The following is a 24,095-nucleotide window of genomic DNA, read 5'->3' as shown; positions in this document are numbered from 1 at the left end:
GACCTAAGCAAAAGCTGTGTGTGATGCCTGCTACAGCTGTGCCCGAGTTAGCAAGCCCGGGTCTCAGAGCACAATAAGTTCCTTGAAGATGAGCAGTCCCACGTAGCAATGTATTGGAATTGCACTGACTGAATTGCCCCAGTTTATGGCAGCATTTTGTCTTTTAGTTATAAAAAGCCCATTGACTTGGTAAAAACTTTTGGAAATTTATTCTAAAGGGAACAAACAAAAGAAGATGAATGGCATTTCTATGAACGTGTGTTCTTGCCTTTGCCTCTTCTCTCTGGTGGGGTTGGGAGGGAATTGTCAGGTGCCTAGGTCTATAAATCTATGTCACTGCTAATTTTTAAGGCCCTTTGGAAAGGAAGTTGGCTATTTTCTTAATGAAGACCCTGAAAAAGTCTTATGTATCTAATTATCTTCTAGATGGGGACAAAACACTTTATCTAGAGCATGTTATATGTTCTGAAAAGTCTCACCACAATGCCAGTGACATATACTGGAGAGATAAGTAGTATTAGAGGGTTCTAGTACAAACCTCACTGTAAGGGTCATGTTTTTTTTTTTCATCTCCATGCAATTTATTTGCAAGCTGCATGGCTAGAATGAGACATGAGAAAGAAAGAAAGAATTAGGGGAGTTAAAGAGAAAAATCCACTCTCTTGTTGATCAGTTATAGCATTGCTTGCTGGACAAAGAACTTCTCATTTTGCACTGCTTTCCTCTTGTCTCTGTTTTTCTCCACACCCCAGCAAAGATGTACCTTGCAACCTTAAGAAAACTTCCCTTCTAATATTTTCTCACTATACTGTGCCTATTTATAAAATGATGTCTGCTATTTTGGTGCCTAACTGTAACAATTTTTCAGAAGTATAGGTCTCTGTGTCCGAGTTAGGCACTGTAAGATTTTTTTCCAAAGTAGTTGTTATCCTCCTTGGTTCCATGTTGGACTCTGAACAGAAGTTTCTCAGATAGATGAAGTTTTCTATCCCTTTTTCTAATTTTAGACATTTCATATATAGGCGTCCTAGGCTTTTCTTTTTCCAGTTGAAAGGACAGGATGAAAACTAGCTTATTTTCCCCAAATCATTTTGGACTCACTTTACCCTTAGTGCTGAAGCTGGTTAAAGGTTGCTAGTTTGTTTTTTTTCTCAAAAAGGACATTCTGTTTTCTGTCTGCTAAATCAAAGTGGTTAAATTTGGAACTGGAAGTGGAGATGGTGCTGTTGTCACTGATTTTACATGGAAGACGCTCTGTTGATAGGCAGCCAGATCAAAATATGACGCAAGCATGTGTGGGCATGGTCTTAGAAGACCTTGGACAGGGCAGGGGTAGAGGTGGTGCAGTTTCAGAAGATTGTCTCAACAAATCCTTACTTTGATAAACTGCAAGCTACAAAATGCTAGATTGCCAGAACTACCAGCAAGTGAAGAAATGTATGAGAAGCCAGATTTTATTGTCAGATGCACTTTTTAACTAGTTAACTACTGAAGTAAATGAAGTAATACCTGATTTTCTTCACAGTAATTGAGACCAGGATCTAATCCCATGCCCTAAGGAGGGATTGATAGTTCTTACTGCAATGCTGTCCGTAGAAAACAGGTTAAAAACAATCAACAATAACCTGTCTCTGCACAAACATATAAAGGGATAAAATCTTGCTCTTTAGATGCTGATTTTTGGTTAGGAAGATGCCTCTTTGCTGGACCATTTTCACCTTGCTGAAATAAGTCTCTATCATCTTCTCTGTGCATGTATATGAATTTGTTAGGGTGTGTGAAGGACTGTATTTTCCAGAGAAACTTCCCAAGAGGCTCCTAATACTACTTGTAACTATTATTTAGTGTTTCTGTGTGGCTATTATCCACCTCCGACGCAGCTGCCTTTCAATAGCAGGAAGGTGATCAATACACGCTGTATAAAATAAAAATTATTTATTTATTGAGTACTGCAGGTAGGCTGCCTGCTATGCAAAACAGAAAAAGACAAAAAACTTTGGATATGTGATCAGAGGGGGAAGGAAAGACAAATAGCCTTGCAGTCTGTCCCTAAGGCAAATGCATTTCTAAGTGTTTGGTGTTGCAGTATGAACATCATACACAAACTTTACAAGACCATATAGTCTGGAGAGAGGGGCCAGAAAGTTTGATTCCTCACTTTTGAGTTTGTGTGCACATCGTGCATAATGTTCCTGTCTGCTAGTCTTCTTTGAGGTGGACTTTTAGCATGATAACATATTAAAAATCTTTACTTACGTGCTCCCCACAGTACATTTACTGTTGTAAGTACTAATAGTGATAAAATGATAAATAACAATATCTAGGATGTACACTCTAAATGATTGAAATACTGACCCCAACATAATCTATGATGTCTATCAGTGGCTGTTGTCTCTACTTTTAGAAGTGAGAAAATGAGTGGATAAAAAGTTTGAGATATTTGTACACGGAAACTTTAGTGGCTGATTTAACTGAAATGGGCAGTGTATAAATTGACTAGAAATAGACGGTAGGTTTGGGTCAAACTCTGAGCTAGAAGGGAAAATTCTTTGTGAACTTTAAGGGTTTTTGGGGTACTCATGAAAGTGATCGTCTGAGGAAGACGCTTCCTCTGCTCTGACGGCTGGTCCCCGGTAGCAAACTGAAGGAAAGAACAAGCCGCGTCTGCCCGGCTTCCCCTTGCTGGGACCAGAGGGGCAGAAATCCGCCCTCGCTGCGCCGGCCCGGCGAAGGAGCGCTCGGGGAGCAGGAGGCTGACGGGCCGAGAAGCCGCCGAGGCTCTCTGCTGGGAGGAGGCGGCGGAAGCGTGGGAGGCGAAGCCCGGCGGAGCGCTGCTGCCCGTGCCCGGGGCCGTGCCCGCTGCCGGGGCCGGGCGGGCCGTGCCGGGGGCCGGGGCGCGGACCCGCGGTCTCTTTAAAAGCCGGGGCCGGTGGGGCGGGCGCGGCGGCAGCAGGGGGCGGCGGCGGCGGCGTGCGCGGGGCTCGGGCTGCTCCGGCACCGCGGCGCGCTCAGCCCTGCGCAGCTCCGCCCGCGGCCGCCCGCGGCTCTCCCGGCACGGCACGGCTCGGCACGGCCAGCCCAGCCCAGCGTCCCCGGGACCCCCGCAGCCCCCGCGGCTGGGGCCACGCTGGAGCCCCCAGCCCCGCAGCGCAGGCGAGCCGCGAGTTGGCGCGGCGGCCGGCGCCCGCCCGGCTGCGGAGGTGAGAGGGGCGGCGGGCGGGGGGCGGCTCGGCACGGCGCGGATCGGAGGGAGCTGCCCGCCCGGCGAGTGCTGGGCGCCGCCGCTCCGGAGCTCCGCGGGTGGGTTTCTCCTCACCCGTGCCACGACAAGTGTTTCGGATCGCTTTATCCCTCTCCCGTTCCTCGCTGCCCCGGCGGGGCTGGGCGCTGCCCGCCCGCGCGGAGTGGGCGCGCTCCGACCCTCGGGACGCTCCGGCTCCTTCGGTCGGACTTTTCGGGAGATCGCAGTTCCCGCGGCGGGGCATTTTGCAATGGAAAATTGGTGTGGGGGGGCTTTCGAAAAAGAAGACACTACGCTGAGTTACAGCAGGGAGACCCTTAGAGTGAGCCGGCTGTTTGACTAAAGCTCAAGGATTTTTTTTTTTTTTTTAATACTAACGAGAAAAGAAGAGAGGCTGAAAAGGAAAGTTTTTTTCTTTAATATTTTTTGTCTCTTCCAAGTCTTCGGATCTATTACGGTAGCGCCTTTCTTCCCCGCCTTCCATTTGTTTGTATTAATGATTTAGTAGCCGTCTTGCCTGAAAACTTCCACCGTGAGTGACTGCCGTGGGTTTTCAGGCAGTCAGTGACCTTAAAGGTTGGTTCAGTGCTTTTTTTCGTGTAAAATATATGTGAAATAACGGCTTTATATTTTTTTTCTTACCGGGATTTTTTCTGTAAGAAAAAAAATTATACCTGCTTTATAATTTAAAAGAAAACACCATTGAGTCAGGGAGTGATGTAATTCTCCTACCTAAGGGCACTGACTCTGGTGCTTTGCAGGTGACTTGTCTTTTGCTTACTCTTTAATTTATTTTAATGGTAATTTTTTGTGGCTACGAAATAACTTATTTAACAATGCAGTTTTAAGAAGGTATTTTGTTCAAATTGAACACTTCAAATTTTTTTTCTTCCTGATTTTTACCCCTCCTCCCTCGAAAGAAAACAATAAAAAAGATTAGGCATGAGATCAGCGGCAGAAAAACCAAAGGATTGGGGAGGCAGAACCAGGGCTAAAAACATTGAATCGTTTATAAAAAGCACACTTTCAGCTTTTTGCTTTTCCAAGCTCTCCTTCCACCTTTCTGTGGTCAAACTGTTCAACACTTCATTGCAAATAGTTTTAAGAAATTATTTTGGTTTTTTTTTAAATATTATTTGTCCCTCCTGTATTTTTGCTACCCGTAATTGTTCTGAGATAAGCACACAGCCCTCCTAAAAAGGTGAATATTGAAATGACCGCTCACCAATACCTCCTTATTGCAAATTTTGAGGGGCTATTTTTTGAGGGGGCGAACTCTTAACTAGACCAGTGCAAAGTCTAAGAGAAACGTTGAGTAGGTGGGGGAAAATTTGATCACAAAAGGTTTTGTTTGCCGTGATGATACGGTCAGTTATTAATTGTAGCGTTAACCAGAAAGGTGTTACGTCTGTCACTGGTTTCATTTGAAATGGTCATCAGTGTTACGTTTAGCAAGTTTATATAAGGGTTAGTAGTATTTTGGGGGGAGGAGGTTGCAGAGATTATCGCTCCTGGGTTTGCGACTGAACGCACCTTATCAGCTGAATGAACTGGATTACTGTATAGACATAATTTTCATTTCTCTATCAGTTTCTTTTCAGTATTCGGCACTTTCTTAAACCTTTATCTCTCGCTAGCAAAGTGTCTGGTTTTCGGGAGTAGGGAGGTGCATCTGGGGACACTGGAAGTTTGGGGATAATGTGAGCAACAGGACTGTATTTATTTATTTAAAAAAAAAACCAAACCCCAAAGTTAGGAGGTGAGGATTCTCTTTCTGGAGCATTCGGGCACCTTCTGGTGGGGTATGTCTCTAGGCTTTTAATTATTTATTTCGCTTTTGTCCTTTCAAAAATGAAGTAGAGCGAAACCAAAATGAAACAAAGTAAAATTAGAGTAAGTGTTGAAAAATAAATAAATAAAGCAAAGGAACGGCTGGAAGCCCAGTGCTTGATTTCATCAACCTGGTGGCTATGGCTTCTCGATAGAAGCGATATCTGCCGATATCACCCCTGTTCATGGCTGTAGTCTGGCCTCATTTTACGCTGCGTTTCCACTGAACATGTTGACGTGCTGCTGCTTATATAAGGGCAAGAACAAATTCAAGCAGATTAGTGCTTGGGATTTTGAGATCGGCTACCCAGATCGCGCTGTGGGTTTTTTCCTTTCCTTGGGGGAGCTGATGGGGAAGGCTGGAGAACGACGGGAGGGGATGAAATCAGAATGTGTGGTTGGGAGAAGATGGGGGTGATGCGGGGAGCAGCTTATTCGCATAATGTCTGCGCTGCGTCCCTTTTTCTTTTCTTTTTATAAAACCCATTATCTCTAAAAACACATTATTCTTCAGCCGGGTCTAAAAAAAAATAGTGGGAGGGGTTATCATAGCGAGGGGGTTTGGTATGGGAGTCATTAGACCCACTGCTGCAAAACCAAGATACAGAAATCCATCTGCACCAACATTTCGGAGGGAGGGAGGGCGTACAGAGGGGGGAAGGGATGGATTGTCTATCTTGGATTAGCGAAGTGGAGCTTTGTATTCTTCATTTTCCTCCCCATTTTCTGCCATTTTCCCCCATCCCCCCCATCCGCACACCCGCTTTTCCTCCTCCCAGCCCCCACTCCCCCGAAGGTTTCTCATCCCTTGACGAGAAAATTCTGTGTTACATCCTGATGGCTCTGCGGCTTTTTTTTAGTGCATCACAACAGTGGCACGATGACCTTTACTTCATGCCACACGGATTTGGGCTCCCGACAGGAATGTGGCCGCAGCTTGGGCACACGCGTACACCCATGGTCATGCACCTTGGGTAGTCGGTGATTTAATTTCAATTTTTGCGTGTGCATTTTTGTGTGTCTGTGCGGTTGGTAAACACTGGCAGAGGGTGAGGAACGCAGTAATTGCCAAAGGCACGTCCATCCATTTCGCCAGCCCCTCTTGCTGTTCTCTTTTCCTGGACATTGTGTCACACATCATGAGATTTTGTGCCGGGGAGGGGTGTGCCCTGTGTGGATGGCAGGGGCCTGGGGGTTGGAGGGAGTGTATGTGTACTGGGGAGGGAGAAATTGTGTGGGGGAAAATGGACCTGACGATGCTAATAACATTATTTTGGTCAAATGAACGTCTGGTGATAATGATGCAGTGTAACCATCCGTGAAATACATGCTTGCGACACACTGGAATAAAGGTTACTCCAGGGAGCTCCGTCACAGCCAGGCATGCTCCAGGGAGTGTGCTGTCCCCTTGATAGGGGAAACAAAATTCATAAGCATCCCAGGTCCCCTCCCTTTCCAATGCCTCCTTGCATGTCCGAGCTGGAGGGCATTGCGATCGAGAGAGGGGGTGGGCTGCACTGGAACCGGGGCTGAACAAAGCATTCCCGCCTCATCCTCCCATGCCATCCTCTCTTGCCCTCTTTGAGCTTATCCGTACTGTTGATCCAGACAATACAGGAATATCGCCATTTCCATGCAGTGCCTGCTGGAGCCTGGAGGGTGGTGAATTGAGAGGCGGAGAAAAGCTCCTTGTGTTTCTGTTGTAGGATGTGCAGGAGAGCCATGGCTTTTCAGGTCTGAGTGGAGCAGGGAAAAGGCTGGGGAAGCATAGGGAGATAAGTGTCTCTCTCTCCATCCACTGTTCCCCTCCTTTGTTCCCCCAGCTAGAACACGACAAGCCTCAGTGGGTGGCTGTGGTGACTGGCATGTGGGGATGAGGCAGCTGAGGCACTGAGAGGGAAGCTTTTCCTGCATTTCAGGATGTTCAGGACCCTCTCCAAGGCTCACAGAACTGCTCAGCACCCTCCTTTTCTGGGTGTGAAGGACTGACTTCCGTCTTTGGCCATGGGCTGCTCCCACCCAGGGCGAGGGGAGCTGTGGCAGGAAGGTGCTTCTGTGGTTCTGCCAGCTGCTACTCCTCATTTTCTCTGTGTGGCTGTGCCTGCTCCGAGGTCTCCATTTCTGGATCTTTCCATTTTGTGAAACAATAGCAAAAGTTGAATAAATAGATCTGTCCAGAGCTACTGGTGTTTGCCTTTTGCTTTTCTCCTTTCTCTGACCTTGAGGTGCAGTCATAATCTACAGGCAGGAGCATGGAGGCAGGGGTGTGTCCAATGCCTCACATGGTTGCTCTAGGTGATGCCTGGAGAGATTCCTCTGCTCCCCTGGTTTGTGCTCACCAGAGCCAATCTTGTTTCAGCTGCCCAGCTTCACCAGTAGTTACCTTCTGAGCTCTCACTGCTGTCCCTCTTACCTCAATTACTTTGGAAGTGGTTGTGCTGCAGCTCCTGTGCTTGTAGGAATCTTACCATCATACAGTAGCCTCAGCTGGAGTCCAACTCCTGGCTCTGCACAAAACACACCAAGAATCACACCATGTGCCTGAGGGTATTGTCCAAATGCTTCTGGAACTCTGTCAGGCGTGGTGCTGTGACCACTTCCCTGGGGAGGAGCCTCTTCCATTGCCCAACCACCCTCTGGGGGAAGAACATTCTCCTAACATCCAAACTAAACCTCCCCTGATTCAGCTTCAGGCCATTTCATTGAGTCCTGTCACTGGTCACCGGAGAGAAGAGATCAGTGCCTGCCCTTCCACTTCCCCTCGTGAGGAGGTTGTAGACTCTGATGAGGTATTATTCCCTGTCTCCTGCAGACTGAATAGTCCAAGTGACCCCAGCTGTTTCTCATAAGGCTTGTCCTCTAGGCCCTTCACCATCTTTGTAGCCCTCCTTTCAATGCTCTCTCACACCTTTTTATCCTTGCTACACTGGGCTGTTACATGGCTGCTCTCTAAGACAATCTGAGCAACAGGCAGAATGTGTTGCAGGGCCTGTGTTCCTGCTCCCATCCTGTGCAGACTGCGTCCCTGGTATCTCCCTGATGCCCTGAAGGGCAAAGGTGGGCCCAAGGGTTTATGGTTCCTCCCTTTCCCCAGTGATTCGAACCCAAGGAAGAACATTGACATAGTGCTGGAATTTACCCTGATCCTGAATGTTTTGCATCCTTGAAGCAAGAGGAGAACTCAGCTCCTGCCAAGCATTCAGAGAGTGAGAGATGGTGCCAGGGGTAATTTTTTTTTTTTTTTTTGTATGTGTTAGGATTGGATTGAAGCCCTCAACCTAGAGGACACCTTCGGGCTGTACAAAATGTTTGGGCTCTGTCTGGGTTATTCCTGGGAAGGTAGAGTTTAGTTCCCTTTTTCTTGTATCAGCAGTGGTATTTTGGTGGATTTACTGAACTTCTTTTTCTGCAGCCTCCTCCAGGGCTCTTTAGAGTATTTTTCTTGACAAGCAGAGTGTATTTCTCCCCCTCCACCCCAGTCTGTTTTCTTTTGCCCTCTCCTTTAGCCCTGTGCTGTGGGCACGTGCAAGTGGATGTCAGGATACTGGCTGAGCTGTGATAGGCCGTGTCAATGATAAGGACACACAGTGATCTGTCCAAGAACAAACTGAAAGAGTCAGAAGCTTTATGATGAACAAAAGCCAGCATAAGACATGACCTCTGATGCAGGTGACAAGGGGCTTAATTTAAAAACAAAATGCATCCAGCTTTATCTGCCCCTGTCCCCCACCAGCATGAAGAGAAGACAGGCTTTATTTTTGGACAATTGTCCAAGCTGAAGCAAGAAATTACCCAAAATTTGGTTAAGCTTTGGCAGTTTGTATCCGCTCTCATCTCTCCCGCATCCCCCTTTTCTATGTAATAGCAGTCTGTCAGTCTAGCAGAGCTGGTTTGTTCATACAGCAAGTGGTGGGGGAACTACTTCTAATTTTGAAACCAAGAGAGAAGAGTATCATCTTGAAACCAGTACACTACATAATCTTGGTTCAGGTTGTTTGCTTTTTCTTTTCTTTTGTTTCTCCTCACTTGGGCATAGATGATGGCAATTCATGTGTAAAGGACTCTGAGAATCAGAAGTGGTGTTTTGATTTCTCACTGCTGTCCAAACAGTCAGATGAAGACACTTTCATAGATGGCATGGGAGAAATTTGTTCTTCCTTTCAACTTGTTGTGGGCAATGGGTGGCACTTCTAGTGCTCTGTTTATACCCTTTTGTGAATTTTTTTTTCAATGGAAAAACCATGAAAAACCATTTGGTTGGGCTAACCTGAGTATGGTTTTACTGAAGTCTAGTAGGGATAAAATGCAGTGTTTCTGTAGTGATGTTCTTGAAAAGTTCAGCATTAAGACTCCTACTGGAAATACACTAGTGATGTTGGAAGATCCTGTGTTCTCCCTTAAGGGAAGGTGGGAACACAATTTCTCTCGTTACCATTCACAGAAAACAGTGTTCTCTGAGCACCATGGACAGCTCTTGTGAACTGTGCACTGCACAGCCAGCTTGTCAAAGTGCTCTGTCTGGGCTAAAGCCTTCAGCCTCTTTAGACTCTGGGCTGCTGAGTATCACTATGTGGCTTTTCAGCGGGTGGTGGAGGTTTGCTTCCAGCTGTCAGAAGTTCAGCTCTGTCTGAAATATGGTCTCTTGCAACAGGGTGGATTAGCCCTTCATCTGCTTTGCTTCCCCTTGTCTTAGAGCTCTCTTCTTGTTTCTCACGGCCATGTGCCTGAGTTCTCTCCCAGGCACACTCCCCTGCTTGTTTTTGTCTGCTGGCAGAAGGACCGAGCTGGGGTGGTGGGAAGGGTATATCAGGGATTTTGGGGCTGTCATTGTATCTGTAGTCTCTCACTGGCGTGCTGTCCTTTCCAAATTCCTTTTCTCTGCCCTTGATGGTGAGGGATGGCTTATTTCAAACACAATCTGCTTGTGTCATTCCTAGTCCTGCCGCTTGTCATCCATCACATCATGGGAACTAATTAACACTAGTAGCTTTGGATCCTGGAATGACAGTGCTGAGATGGTAGACTACTTCAAAGATCCTGATGTCTCCCTTCATAGCTAGGGCAGCTCAGCCCAGGAGTTCATGGACTCTGCTGTCCTTTGCCAGCTGCACCAGCCCTGTAGTGTGGCTGCCTGTGTGTGTAGCAGGGAGGGTGCTCAAGCCCTGGGCCTGCCTTATAATGCCCTTGACAGTGCTGCAGCATCCCCTGCATCCAAGTACCTCCCAGCAGCAGGATGAGAGCCAAGGAATGGGATAGAATAATAATTGATGAGGATAGGGGGAGGTATGATGTAAACTTTTTGAAGCTGCCGGTACCATCTCCGCTGCCTTTGGCTACATCCAGCTGTGCGTAGTTCCAGGATCTGCTTGTGGGTTTGACCCTCTGAGAATCCCCTGCTCATGGCACAGCACATTGTCCTGTTTCTGCTGTGCCTGCTGTGTTGATGGGAGGGTCATCAGGGGAATCAGTGTGCTGCCCTGGGGATGGCAGGATTAAAGATGAGGCCTCAGTCACACTGTGAGGCTGCACAGAGAGCACTTGCTCCCCTTCTCCCTCTACTCTGCCTTTTCTGCTGTTGTGGACCACTTTTAAGAAAGAAAAGAGTCTTGTGGGGATGGAAGGAAAGGGAACTAAGCAAGAAGATGATGTTTGCTGGCAGCTGAAGGAGGATGAGGAGAGGAATAACTTTCCAGTGGGGTGTCTAATGGGACTGGCTGCATCTGCAGAGCAGGGTAGTGCTGGCTTTGTTTCAGTCTGCTCTTGCATCCCGTTTTTTTTTCCAATAATGTGTTAATTAAACATTGATTTCAGGGGGAAAAGGAATCTGCTTGAATTGCAGAAACTAAATGGAGTGTGGAGGAATGGGATCTGGTGAGGGATGTGTGGAAGGACCTTCTGTCCTGTCTTCATGACTAGTCATGGAGGGAAGCAACACAAAGGTTGTAGAAAAATCTGTTCACCTTAAGCTTAGAGTTCTTCATTCATTTTAAGTGTGAATCTTCTTCCTTCTGTAACTGCACAATTTTCAACTGATATGAATTAAGGAATTACCAGGTAGACAACAGTATTTCTTACAAAATATTTCACTTTTATTAAAAAGCAAAATGGAAGAGAGATTCTTTTCAAGGTGTTAGAGAGGCTTTCTGTCCAGTTGATATTCTTCTAATTTTCTACTCTTATAGTTGCTGTTGTACATACAAGTGAATCAAGTTGTGGTGCAAGTTAAGCCACAAGTTGTAATGCTCTTGTTACTCACAAATACCATTTACTACATGTGGATGTCAGTCACTGAACGTATAAGGTTGTAGGTTGTGATGTGCACTTTTTGATACTTTCTTTTCTGGTCCTTGGACCATTAGAAGGTGGGAAAAGATTATGATTTGTCCTTTCCTTGCTTGGTTGAACTCTCTTCTGTTCATTAGACTGAAAGAACCAATGGAAGGCTGTGCTGTCCTCCTTTTGTGCTCCCAGGTGTTGGCAATGTATAGAGAAGATAAGAGTCCTTGCTTTAGTCTAAGATCTTATCTGGAATAAAATTCTCTGCTGATGTGAGCAATATATTCTTAACAGCATTAAACAGTTTGATTTGAGTTTTTTTGGCCACTGTGCTTTCCGTCTTCACTAGTTGTGGGAAGTGATGGAAAGGAGGGAATAACCTGTCTGACCTTTCTGAGCGTTGCATAAGTTGGAATTAAAGTGATTTCACAAAGATCTCAATCAGTTCATGCAGTAAGTGAAACAGCAGCATTGTCCTGAGAAGGAACCTGTCCTAGCTGTTAAATTCCTTTCTGTACCATCTGCAGTACCAAAGTACAGAAGGATCTGCTATAGCATCAGGAGACATTTGAAAAATAATAGATTAGGCCACAGAGCACTGTTTTCTAGGAAGATTTTTGACCTGCTGATGGCTGGTGAAAACCACAGAATGGTTAAATCTGGAAGGGACTCTCAAGGTCATCTGATCCAACCCCTTGCTCAAGCAGGGCCACCCAGCAATTATGACCATGTCTAGATGGCTTTTTAGTATCTTTAAGGAGGGAGACTCTACAACTTCCCTGGGCAACCTGTGCCAGGGCTCAGTTACTCTCCCAGTAAAAAAGGGTTTCCTGATGTTCAGGCAGGACCTTCTGTGTTTCAGTCTGTGCTCGTTGCCTCTGGCCCTGTCACTGGGCAGCACTGAAAAAAGCCTGGCTGTGTTACCTTTACAGCCTGCCTTCAGGTAATTATGTACATTGATCAGACACTGCCCACCCCACAGACTCTTTAGAGTATTTTCTCCTCCAGTTGTAGCTTTCCTAGCTTTTCCTAGTATGAGAGACACTCATCATCTTCTTCATGGCCCTGTTATGTCTGCCTCCCTCTTGTACTGGGGAGTCCACAGCTGCACACAGAGTACTCCACGTTTGGCCTCACCAGTGCTGAGCAGAGGGAAGGATCCCCTTCCTTACCTGCTGAAAACATTCTTAATGCAGCCCACAATATCATTAGCTGCCTTTTGTGCAAGGGCATGTTGGCTGATATTCAATGTGATGTCCACCAAGAGCTCAGGTCCTTTTCTGTAAGGATTTTCAATCAGGTGTTCCTCAGCATGTTCTGATCCATGACCCATGAACTTCATTACAGTGGTATGGAGTGTCAGCAGAGCAGGCAGGATGGTCCTTAAGTACTAACTTAAGAAGCAGAAGTCTGGAATTCTTTCCCAGAGTGTGTTTAACCAGTTTTTCATAACAGTCATCACTTTTGCCATTCACCGAAAATTCAAAATTATAATTTGTAAAACATTGAGTTCCTTGAAAGGAAAGCTTCATATATCTGAGAATAGAATAGAATAGAATAGAATAGAATAGAATAGAGTAGAATAGAATAGAATAGAATAGAATAGAATAGAATAGAATAGAATAGAATAGAATAGAATAGAATAGAATAGAATAGTTCCAGTTCAAACTAGTCCAGCACTTCAGGACAGTAAACATTGAGGGCATTGTGCAAGTGTTGCTGAGAGTCACAGGGCATTGACCACCTGTGTAGGAAGCCTGGTCCAGTGTTTGGTCACTCTCTCTCTGTAAAGAAGTGTTGCCTAATATCTGGTCTGAACCTCACCTGCAGCATTTTTAAGTCATTCCCTCGTGTCCTGTCACTGAATACCAGGGAAAAGAGCTCAGCACCTCCCTGCAGTTCCCCTCCTCAGGAAGCTGTAGATAGCAGTGGGCTTGCCTCTCAATCCTCTTTTTTTCCTAACTAAATAAACCCAGAGTGCTTAGCCCCTCCTCAAAGGACGTGTCCTAGCATTTCAGCAGCTTTGTTATCCTCCTCTGGACACATTCATTTAACATCCTTTTTAATTCTTGGGTGAGAGAAATTCTGGTAATTTATTGTTCTCTTATGATGGCTGGTTACATGCTACATTTTTTTGTAGACCACAAAGAAAACAAATTTTAAATTATTGATTATTTTTGAATGGGGACAAAGAGAGTGCAGAAGTCCTGTGAGGAGACTAAGGCCAACCTTCCCGAGGGACTCAGAATGCCTGTTAATTCATTGATATCCTGGTAATAAAATCTGCCAGTTTGGTCAGCTCAAGCAGCATTGTTAAAGAGGGTATGATATAATATAATTTCAGGTATATGCATTAAAAATACCTGCTGTATATCTGGGAATCAAATGCTAAGAACTTTATGGAGAAAATACAAAGAAACCTTGATCCTTGATATAATTTCATATAGGTCATTAATCAAATATATTTTAAGGGTGTATCTAATACCAATGGACCAGAAGTCATAATTTTGTTGAGCCAGGTCTTAAAGATGTAGTTCAAATAATTAAATAATTAGTTTTTAAAAAGTGCCTCTTCTCTTCCTTGTTGGATGATATGGGCTAATGAGTTGCTAGCAGGTCTGTTTGGTACTAGCTTGGGTCATAGAGTGGTGTGGTGCCTAGGATGTTGCTGTACTTTTTTGACAGCAGATTGTAATTTCATTGAGTAAATGTATTTTATGAGGCTAGAGGGAGCTACTGTTAATTTCTGAAGACCACTGTGTGTCAGTGCATTGAGTTTGCATGGCCAGGTCTTGGTAGCTAGGGGGACTACGGGGTGGCTTCTATGAGAAGCTGCCAGAAACTTCATGTCCAGCAGAAGCAAGGCTAGCTGGCTCCCAGATGGATGTTCTGCTGGCTAAGGCCAAGCCAAAGAATCACAGTAACACCTTTGTGATATTGTACTTGAGCAGCAAAGAAAATTTTGCACAGTTGTGGCCAGAGAAGAATGGAAGGAGAATATGTGACAGTAGCAACTCTGCAGACACCCAGGTCAGCGAAGAAGGCAGCGCAGGAGGACTCTGGGTGCCAGAGCTGAGATCCCCCTGCAGCCCATGGTGAAGACCATGGCGAGGCAGGATGTGCTCCTGCAGCCTGTGGAAATCCATTGGGGAGCAGAGATCCACCTGCAGCCCATGGAGGGAGCCCCTCAGTGGAGCAGGGGGATGCCTGAAAGAAGATTGTGATGCCTTGGAAAACCTGTGCTGGGACAGGCTCCTGGCAGGGACCTGCAGATCCACGGAGAGAGGAGCTCACACTGAAGCAGGTTTGCTGACAGGACTTGTGATCCATGGGTGCCCACACTGGAACAGCCTGTTCTTGAAGGGCTGAACCCCATGGAGAGGGATCTGTTTTGGAGCAGTTAGTGCAGAACTGTAACCCATGAGAAGAACTCATGCTGGAGGAATTAATGGAAGACTGTTTTCTATGGAAGGGACCCCAGACTAGAACAGGAAAAGAACTCTTCTCTTTGAGGAGGGAGTAGCAGCAGAATCAACATGTGATGAACTGCTCATAATCTCCATTCCCCATTTCCCTGCACTGCTGATGGGGAGAAGGTAAAGAATTGGGAATAAGTTAAGGTCAGGAAAGAGGGATGGATATGGGAAAGGTGTTTTTAGGTTTGCTTCTCATTATCCTGCTTTGATTTTGATTGGTAATAAGTTAAATTAATTTCCCAAATTCAAGTCTGTTTTGCCTGTGACAGTAATTGATGAGTGATCTCTTAACTCATGAGCCTTTCTTTATATTTTGTCTCCCTGTCCAGTTGCAGAGGGGAGTGGTAGAACGGCTTTGGTGAGTACCTGTCATCCAGCCAGGGTCAACCTGCCAGAATCAGGTAGAATGCAGAGTGAAAAAGGAGCAGTGAATTGCTGAGCTTCTGATAAGACAGTAACTCTTTTTAAGAAGTTTGAACACAGCAGTTCTTCCTTTCATGCTCTCTTTGTTGTCAATGTGTAACATGAGGTTGGAAGTTGATCTGCTTTCTTGGCACAACATAGGTAATTGACCAATTAAACTAGAAAGTGGTCTAAATTTGATAAGAAGCAATTTATTAAAGACAAATGAAAAGTACTGTACTTGGAAAGATCTACTCAAATGCCTGTATGTAAAATGGGGGATAACAAGCCAGGCAACAGAACTGCAGAAAAGGATCTGGGAGGCACTACTGTGAGTCAGAGACTGAATATGAGTCAACAGTGTGGTGATGTTGCAAAAAAGCAAATCCCATTTCAGGGTATATTTAACAGGAGAGTCACGTGTAGCACACAGGCTGTAGTTTCTCTACGCTAGCAGCCACTGCTGAAGCCATAGCAGAGCATTGCATCCAGGAGAGCAGGAAAACCAGAAACAGTGGAAGGAGATGAGGAGAGAGCAGCCAGAGTGGCCAACGCTGTCTGCAAGGGGAGGATTGGCTGGGTTGGTTTAGACTAGAGAGAAGATTGACGAGGGAAAAGCCATCCAATATTTAAAAGCTTGTTTTAAGAAGACAGTGATTAATTGTTCTCTGTGTCCACTGGGGATAGGACAAGAAGTAATCAGCTTAATTTGTAGCAAGGAAGATGTGGAGGTAAGTGCTAGGAAAAGCTTTATGAGTATTTGGAAAGTTAAGCAGGAAAACAGTGTCCTGAGGGAGGCTGTAGTGCCCTCATCACAGGAAGTTTTAAGACCAGATGAGATAGGAGACACATAATTTTAACTGGGTTGTTTTATTGTAGTTTTGACAGGTTCAGAAGGGAATGGGCTGCCTGAACTCCTGATGTCTGGTCCCAAGAGCTCTTGCAGTGCCTGAGAGGCAGGCTTGTCCCCTCGCTGGCAGTTGTGGTGGGAGCGTGGGGAAGCAGAGCCAGGGTGAATCACTCCCTCTGCAGATTGCCCTACAGCACCTTCCATGCCCCTGGCATAATCCAGTTTTACACTGCACATCCCAAAAAGACCTGAGGGAGCCTGTGTGTTCAGTAGTGTTACATTAGCATCCAGCACTGTAAGCCTTTCTATTTCTGCAGATAAACAAGCAGAGGACTGGCCCAACTGCCTGCATCTTCATAACTAGGAATTGGAAGTTATTGGAGACTTTTATCCTGATTATTGTTTAATTTACACTTGGAAGATTTGGTGAAATTATTTGGAGATGGAAAAAAAGGCTTACACTTCTGCTTTCACCTATCAAAACCCACTGCAGATTTGTATGGTGTGTTACAGTTACAAGATAATTTTTCTGTGCTCTTCCATCAAAAGAAATAGACAAGGGCAAAGGATTTTCCTCACTGCAACATATTTCTTCCAGTGTTCTCAAGCAGAGTTGTGTGGATGAGGCATTGCAGGAGGTGTCTTTGCAGACAGTGGATTTGAGAAGAGAGAGCCTAATGCTTGATTCAGTAGACATATACTTTGGTACTTTGGTACTTGTGAGAGGGGCTCATGGCACTTTAAGAGAGGAGGATGTTTCTTGGTGAATGGGGCTTTTCTTCCCCAAGAGTTCAGCAGAACCTTTCAGCTACTAGCAAGCAGTCCAAGACATACTATGTGGCATATTGCTTTTATCTTTTTCTGAATCTTATATTTACACTAACAGCCTGTCTGGATCCAGTTGGGCCTAGGAGTGAATTTGAGTGTCTCCAGTGCAGCGAGCCATTTTCCCTAGCGAGCCTCAAGGAAGGAAGATTTTCCTTTTAGTTTCAAAGAACACCTGGGAATATATGCTTGTTAAAGTTGTACAGTGTTGTGCTTGGCCACAATCTGTGTGCACAGTTTATAATGTAACTGTTTTCCACCATCTTACATAAACTTATAACTGCAGGCTTTTGCCATTCTTCAGAGGAGTAGAGGATGAAGATACTATGCTCTTCTTCTTGGCACAAGAAATGAGTCAGGGTTGACACACAAAAGTAGGAGGCAACAGTTTGTGTGTAGGAAGCTTGTTCTGTCCAAAGAAAATCTATGGGTTATGTGCAGGGTGTTAGTCCTGCTACACTGCAAGGCTGGTATCTTCTGCTGAAACTGAGTTCACACACACTCACCTTTTGGAGCATATGGAGAGCTCAGCAGATCAGCCCTCGAGGGATGACTGGTGAAATGGTTGAAGGTAGGTTGGGATGTAATTATTTGTTTATGAGGCCCCATATTGCACCAAGTTATAATTGTTTATGAACACTGCTGTGAAGTCAGGAGGGAAACATTCCAACCCAAGGAGATACTAAGACATAACCTAATTATTGTTGTTATTTTTATTCCTGCCTATTGTGGTAGCACCTACACAATGCTTGTTCAAACACAAGGCAAAAAATGTTCCCTGCCCCAAAGAGCTAGTAAGATAAGGATGAGACAGGAGACAACAGATGGACACAGACAACTGGGGGAGTACAGAAAACCCAAAGATTGGTCAGCAGGATGGGTGGTATGATAGCATGTTGACAGCTTAGCTGTTGTCAAGCTTTCTGTAGGCATGTGGCAAAGAATTATAACAATAATTCAAACTGCATCCTTTGCTTTGGTGGTGTTGTGTGTGCATCTTCCATCTGTTTAAATAAAACAGCTTAATTCTCACTCAATGTAGCTTTTTCTGTCCCAAAACTTCCCATCTTTCATCTGGTAAAGATAGACACACTGGTCCAACAATGAAGTGTCCATTGCAGTTTTGTAAGGAAACAGTAGTTTATTATTGTGGAAAGAGAATGAAACTAAACATGGGATTTTGCTGCCCTGCATTTTGAAGGACACGGCAAAAAGACTGATGGATCTCAGCAGGATGAATATTCAAAGTAAGTGGCATAATGCAGGAGGTTTGTTGGCTGAAGTGATGTCTTAGCAAAGTGTTGCAACATCTATCTAATGCCATCCACAGGTAACCTAAATGTTTTCTTTTTGCCACTAGTTTCTTGTTCCATTCAGCTTTGGGGCCACAGATTTCTTAGTCATGCTTTTGCTAGCAGGGTGCATTAAGAAGCCGTTCTTGATGCCTTTCACATTTTATGAATTTTCATGCCATTTCAAGCTTTTCTAATTTTCATTCTGACATGCTGAGGCAGAGTTTCTGTATTCTTCCTGAGAAGCACACCCCCACTTTCACCTTTCATTCTCATCCTTTTGTGTTTGAGTGCTGTCAGGAGTTTCCCATTCAGCTGCCTGCTTCCTTCCACACCCACTTGGTTTCCCACAAATTGAATTGAACCGTTCTTGCGCTTTGAGGAGTTTGTTCTTTAAGATCTTTAATGTCTCCTGGGTCCCTTTGCTAGATTATCCCATGTAAGAGCTCAGTGAATGATTTCTTAAAGCTCTCCAGTGATTATTCTGTCACTGTAATTGTGCTGGAAAAAGGGTTCTGTTTGTAAACTGATTCGTTATGTCATTTCAGATTTGGTTGTTCTTCTCTGTAATTTTTGTTTCCCTATAATATGGTAAACAGTTTATACCTCTTCTCTCTATTTCCATTGAAGTCTTTCCTGTCTTGCTTCTGGTGGTTTGACCCTGGCTGGATGCCAGGTATCCACCAAAGCTGCTCTGCCACTCCCCTGCTCAGCTGGACAGGGAGAGAAAATATAACAAATGGTCCATGAGTTGAGACACGGGCAGGGAGAGATCACTCACCAAATACTGTCATGGGCAAGAGACTTGACTTGAGGAAGGCAGTTGAAAATATTACCAATCAAAATCAGAGTAGAATAATGAGAAATAAAAAAAAAAAAATCCTAAAAGCACCTTCCTGCAGCTCTCTTTCCTTCACAGCCTTAGCTTCATTCCTGATTCTCTACCTTCTCCTGCTATCAGCAGTGCAGGAAGATGGGGAATGGGGGTTACAGGCAGTTCATCCCAACAGCTGTTTCTGTTGCTGTCCTCAGGAAGAGGAGTCCTTCCCTTGCTCTAGTGTGGGTTCCTTTCCACAGGCCACAGTTCTTCACGAACTTTTCCAATGTAAGTCCTTTCCTCAGGCCACAGTTCTTCACAAGGTGATCCAACATAGACCCCTTTCCAGAGGATGTGGCCTTCAGGAGGAGACTGCTTCAGTGTGGGTCCCCCACAAGGTCACAGTCATGCCAGCAGCCTGTTTCCCAAGGGGTCACAACCTTCTTTAGGTATTCACCTGCCCCAGTGTGGGTCCCCTCCATGGGACCTCTGCACCCCCGTGAATTTCTATGGACTGCAGGGGCAAATCCTGCCTCACCATGGTCTTCACTGTGGGCTGTGGGGGGATCTCAGCTCTGGTGCTTAGAGCACCTCCTGCCCTTCCTTCCCCACTGACCTTGGTGCTCTGCACAGTTCTTCCTGTCATGTAGTCCCACTTCTCTCTTCCCTGACTGCAGTTAATTCTGTGCAGAAACATTTTCTTCTTCATAAATTGGTTATCACAGAGGTGTCACTGCCTTCACTTATGGGCTCAGCCTTGGCCAGCAGACGGTTTGTCTTGGAGCTGACTCATATTGGTTCTCCTGAACATGGGAGAAGCTTCTGGAAGTTCTCAGCAGATCCACCCCTGCAGTCCCCCAGTTACCAGAACCTTGTTATGTGAACACAGCTTTATAGCCTCTTTTCACTGGACTCTGTCTAGATATTTTCATGTGTTTTATTTTATGGTTGTTCTGTGTTTTTTTTCTCCCCTGACACCTCCCTTCTTTATACTGTCAGAGGTAATCAAATGGAAAGGGCAGGAGGCACAAACTTTCTTTTTCATCCTGCCATTGAGTTATTTCATGACAAAAGCAAATTGCTATCTCTTTTTCTTATCTCTGAAAAAGGTCTCAAATTCAATAGATGGGTTTTAAATTATTTTTGTTGAAGATCATAGACAACAGACCAAATTATTTAATCACATTTGGTGCACTCTTCATCTTAGAATTGGTTTGAGATAGTATTCCAAACTTTTCTCAGTTAATGGTTGTCAGACATATCAGCAGATGCTGCCTACCCACAGCATTCTGTGTTGTGCACCATGTACCTTTGTCCTCTGACTTGTAATAGCATTGCAGGTAAAAACCCACCTGGGATACTGTGGACTAACGATAGATTAATTGCCAAGACCCTAATGATCACATGCCTAGCAACAGAATTAATCAAGTTACATATTCCATGTGATAGTGTTGCCATCTCTTTATGGAGATTCTTTGCATGGGTTAAAAGAATAAAGACATAGATTCCTTATTTCAATTCTTTCCTGCTCAGCCCTCTCATGACTAAAAGAATGGGCATCCATCAATACTGCAGTCCCCCAGATTCTATGGAGAAAAACCCACCTTAAAATTCTAATTGTACAGAGAGGAGTCTAGTTGTAGTGACAATTATTCTATTGAATTATATTACTGTATTATCCAGTCATACACAAGAATATTGTTGTGTGATGCTGCCTAAATGCAGAACAAAAGGTTTTCATCCTAAGTGATTTGTGTCTCTAAAGCATGCCCCTCTGTGGCCTCTAATAAAGATTACTTTCTATAATTGATTGAGCCTCAAGTACTGCACCCAGACAGAATGTCCCTGAAGGCTAACCTGCAGCAATAAGTGAGTCAGATGAGTATTTGTTAGACTACTTAGCAGCACACTGTATTATACCAAATTCCTGTGGGCCTTCCCAGTTTGGGTAGGTGTTGCATGGGCCAGAGAGCTTCGTTTAGCAAAGGTTCTAGAACAAAAAATTACTTGTACCTCCAGACAACTCTCTTTTGGAATGAGTAGGGTTGGAGGGGATTTTGCTCAGTGCTGTGGAAGCTATGACAATGAGTTTAAAGGTGCTATCTGGGCATGCATGCAATACCAAAAATACTGGTTGAATCCCTTAGTTCATCTTGTCTGTATATTGTGCTTTCCCTTGTACTCTGTTTCCAGCACTAGATGGTAACAGTGAATAGTGGCAGTAAATGCTGTGCACCTGCATATCTGTTTGTAAGATCTGGCTTTAGAGTAGCCTTGCAGAGAGAGGAGTGAAGATGGGCGAGGCAGCCTTTGCTTTACATCTCTGCTGAAGTTTACTGCACACTACTTATTCTAATGCCATTGGTGTTGTGTCTAATCTGAAACGTGAGCAGACATAAGGCTTAGTAAATTGATGACCTCACTGTCTTGCCATCTTTGTCTCTGGATAACTAGATGTCTAAGAGGCTCAGGCAGTGATAAAGCTGGAAAACTCAAGCTCACCTAAATAAAGCTTGCCTTTTGTGTGGCTTAGTATGCTTAATTTCTTCCCTACAGTCCTGGCTTCAAATCCTGGTGATACCATTAATGAAAAAGGCATGTGAAGGTCTTCAGTTACTCCCTGCTTGTTGTATATCTCTGTGACAGAAGTAGCCAAGCAAATCTGGGGTATGGTGAGTGTAGAAGAATCAAGAAGATTGTGAGGAAGTGTTGTGCTAGAACAGGCTTGCAGGCTGTTTGGCACACAGCTTTCCTCTGCTTTTCCAAAAGTCAAGCAGGCACGTGCTCAGCACTTGCAAAGTTTGCACATGTGCATGCTCTGATTGCACACCCTCCGTGAACTCTCTGCCCCTGTGCCAAGATAGCAGTTGATGGCTCCTACTTGGATAATATCTGCTGGCTTCTGCCTGCACCCAGCACAGCTGAAGCCCTTTGTGGTGCAGGTGCTCATGCTGGCTGTGGTGGTGTTTTCATAAGGCTCAAACTTTTATTCTTCACCTCGTTCCTTTGAACTCTGCCCACTCCTCTGTGAATACTAACACCAGCCTATAAATTATCCAGCAGAGCTCTGGCACTTTAGCAGTCTGTGTTTTCAGTGGCATGCATGCATAATCGATCTGGGAGACTGCCTCTGCTTTTACTCAGGCATTTGCAGAGACCTTAGACTTTCAGGGTTTTCAATCACTGCTGCCTGTATGTTTATTCACTTCTCTGACTGCTTTTTCCTCTGTCACCTGCACACATACCCTTGTGCATCTGCCTGGGTGTATGTAGTGTGTCATGTCACAGTGTAACCTGCCAGAGGTTTGGGGGTGATGTTATGTGCAACCTTCCTGTAAGGTGTGAAAGCAACAGGTCACTGCAAACAACTTTCATGTGGAGTATTGTGCATCAAGATTTGAAAGGCTCTGTCCTGACTCACTACTTGGGGGTTGAGGGTGTGTGTGTTTTGGTCCCATGATGTGCCTTATGGAGCAGCCTAGTGAGCAGATGCTACTGTCCTTTTTTCTTTCATGTTTCCAGGTGAAACTCTTAGCATCATAGGTGCTGACCCTCTGACTCATTGCTCTTAGCTACTCTAAGTAGCTGGAAAGTTGCCTTTCTTTGAGTCAGTTTCCTGCTGACTGTAGAGTTTGAACTCTAAAGAGTTAAATGGTTGCTCTAGTATTTGGCTGATGGGGCAGACTTCTCTTGCCTTGGAGCTTCTCTGTGTCTTTGCTTAGCTCTGTCCACAGCCAAAGTAGCTCAGTTCAATCTTTTTTCTCTTAAGTTCCTTTTTTTCTCTTATGATAAGTTGCCGAGAATGGTCAGCACAAACCTTTGTCTAAACTGCAAGTGGAGTCAGCCTTGGTTATCAAGGTTTCATTTATCTCTTCCAATCAGTTCATATAAACCACCTTCTTAACACTACACATCATCATGTGCCCCTGTGAAAAGGTTTGGCTATTGCATCCTATAAGAGTGGTCAGTTCCCAGTAAAAGATTTTAGAGAAGGAGGGGACAGGGTATAGGTTTGATGTCCTTGTGATTGGGAACTGACAGTGCTAGGACTCCAAGGAACAAATGAGGAAAATAAGTAAAAAAGGAAACTAATAAATGATTTAACTGTACTGTAGATGTGGTTGGCACTGACAGGATAGATGACAGCCTGGTAGCAAAAGAATCCAAAGGAAGTAGCTGGAGAACAGGTAGGAAAAAGGAAGTTTTAAAAGCAAGAAATAAAAACAAGGAAAAAAGTACGAAGCTTTTGGTGAGGCAAAAGTATATAGGGAAGTAGAAGAGGCTGGGAGGGAGAAGGACTAGAGAAAAAGTTTTTGAATGAAGAGAGCAGAAGGCAGCTTTCTGATTTATGAAGTGTAGATCTAACAGAGCTTCATGTGTGTGCTGACCCTGCTGAGATCTGCACAAGAACCTGTCCGACTTCACACAGAAAGGAAGAGGGGAGAGCCAGGAGGCAACACTGGAAGGGATGTCTGGAAGGAACAAGGTTGAAGAGGAGACAGTCTCTGGGAAGGGAAAGAATATCAGACAGTGGGTTGGACATAGGGGAAGTGTGGGGAAATGCAGAAGGGAAAAATTAAGTGATAAGACTCCTTTTGAGGAGGAACAAAATCCCCAAAGAAATGCAATGCTTTTAATATTTTTATTCTTTGATGTGAAAACAACCCCCAAAACATTCAACATGCCTTCCTCCTAGGTGTGTGACTGGGGAGGTGGGTTGGAGAATGAATCATAGATGTCTCATCATTCTAGGGTAGAGTGTGTGAAAAAGACTGTAACCAGTATTGACACTGTCTGTTGAACACTGAATATGCTTTTGTGCCTGATGGGAAATGTGTGTTTATTTGAGGCAGAGCATTTTCAGAGTGTGAGTGTTGTTTAAGAACTGTGCAGCAGCTTCATTTTACTTAGGTGACAAGAAAAAGTGTTTTCTTTGGGTTCACTTGCTAATATTTGAGTTTCTGCAGTTACATTTCCACATGTATTTTTCCTTCCCTAATTCTATGGATGTAATCCAAAGGAGATCTGACTGCTTGCAAGAGAAACAGTCAAACTGGCTTGATGCAAACTACTGTCACACGCATGG

General features: G+C 44.7%; 1 protein-coding gene across 1 annotated transcript in view; it reads left to right on the top strand.

The window, feature by feature from the left end:
- Positions 1–2,921: 2,921 nt before the first annotated feature.
- Positions 2,922–24,095, top strand: part of NRXN3 (neurexin 3) — a 970,824-nt gene continuing 949,650 nt past the window's right edge. The window contains exon 1 of the mRNA XM_074542546.1: positions 2,922–3,200. The gene's annotated coding sequence lies outside the window, so the exon portion shown is untranslated. The remainder of the gene's footprint in view (positions 3,201–24,095) is intronic.

This window comes from Zonotrichia albicollis, chromosome 6 (assembly GCF_047830755.1).
Source record: "Zonotrichia albicollis isolate bZonAlb1 chromosome 6, bZonAlb1.hap1, whole genome shotgun sequence".
Taxonomy (NCBI): domain Eukaryota; kingdom Metazoa; phylum Chordata; class Aves; order Passeriformes; family Passerellidae; genus Zonotrichia; species Zonotrichia albicollis.
This window is presented reverse-complemented; position numbering and strand designations above follow the sequence as displayed.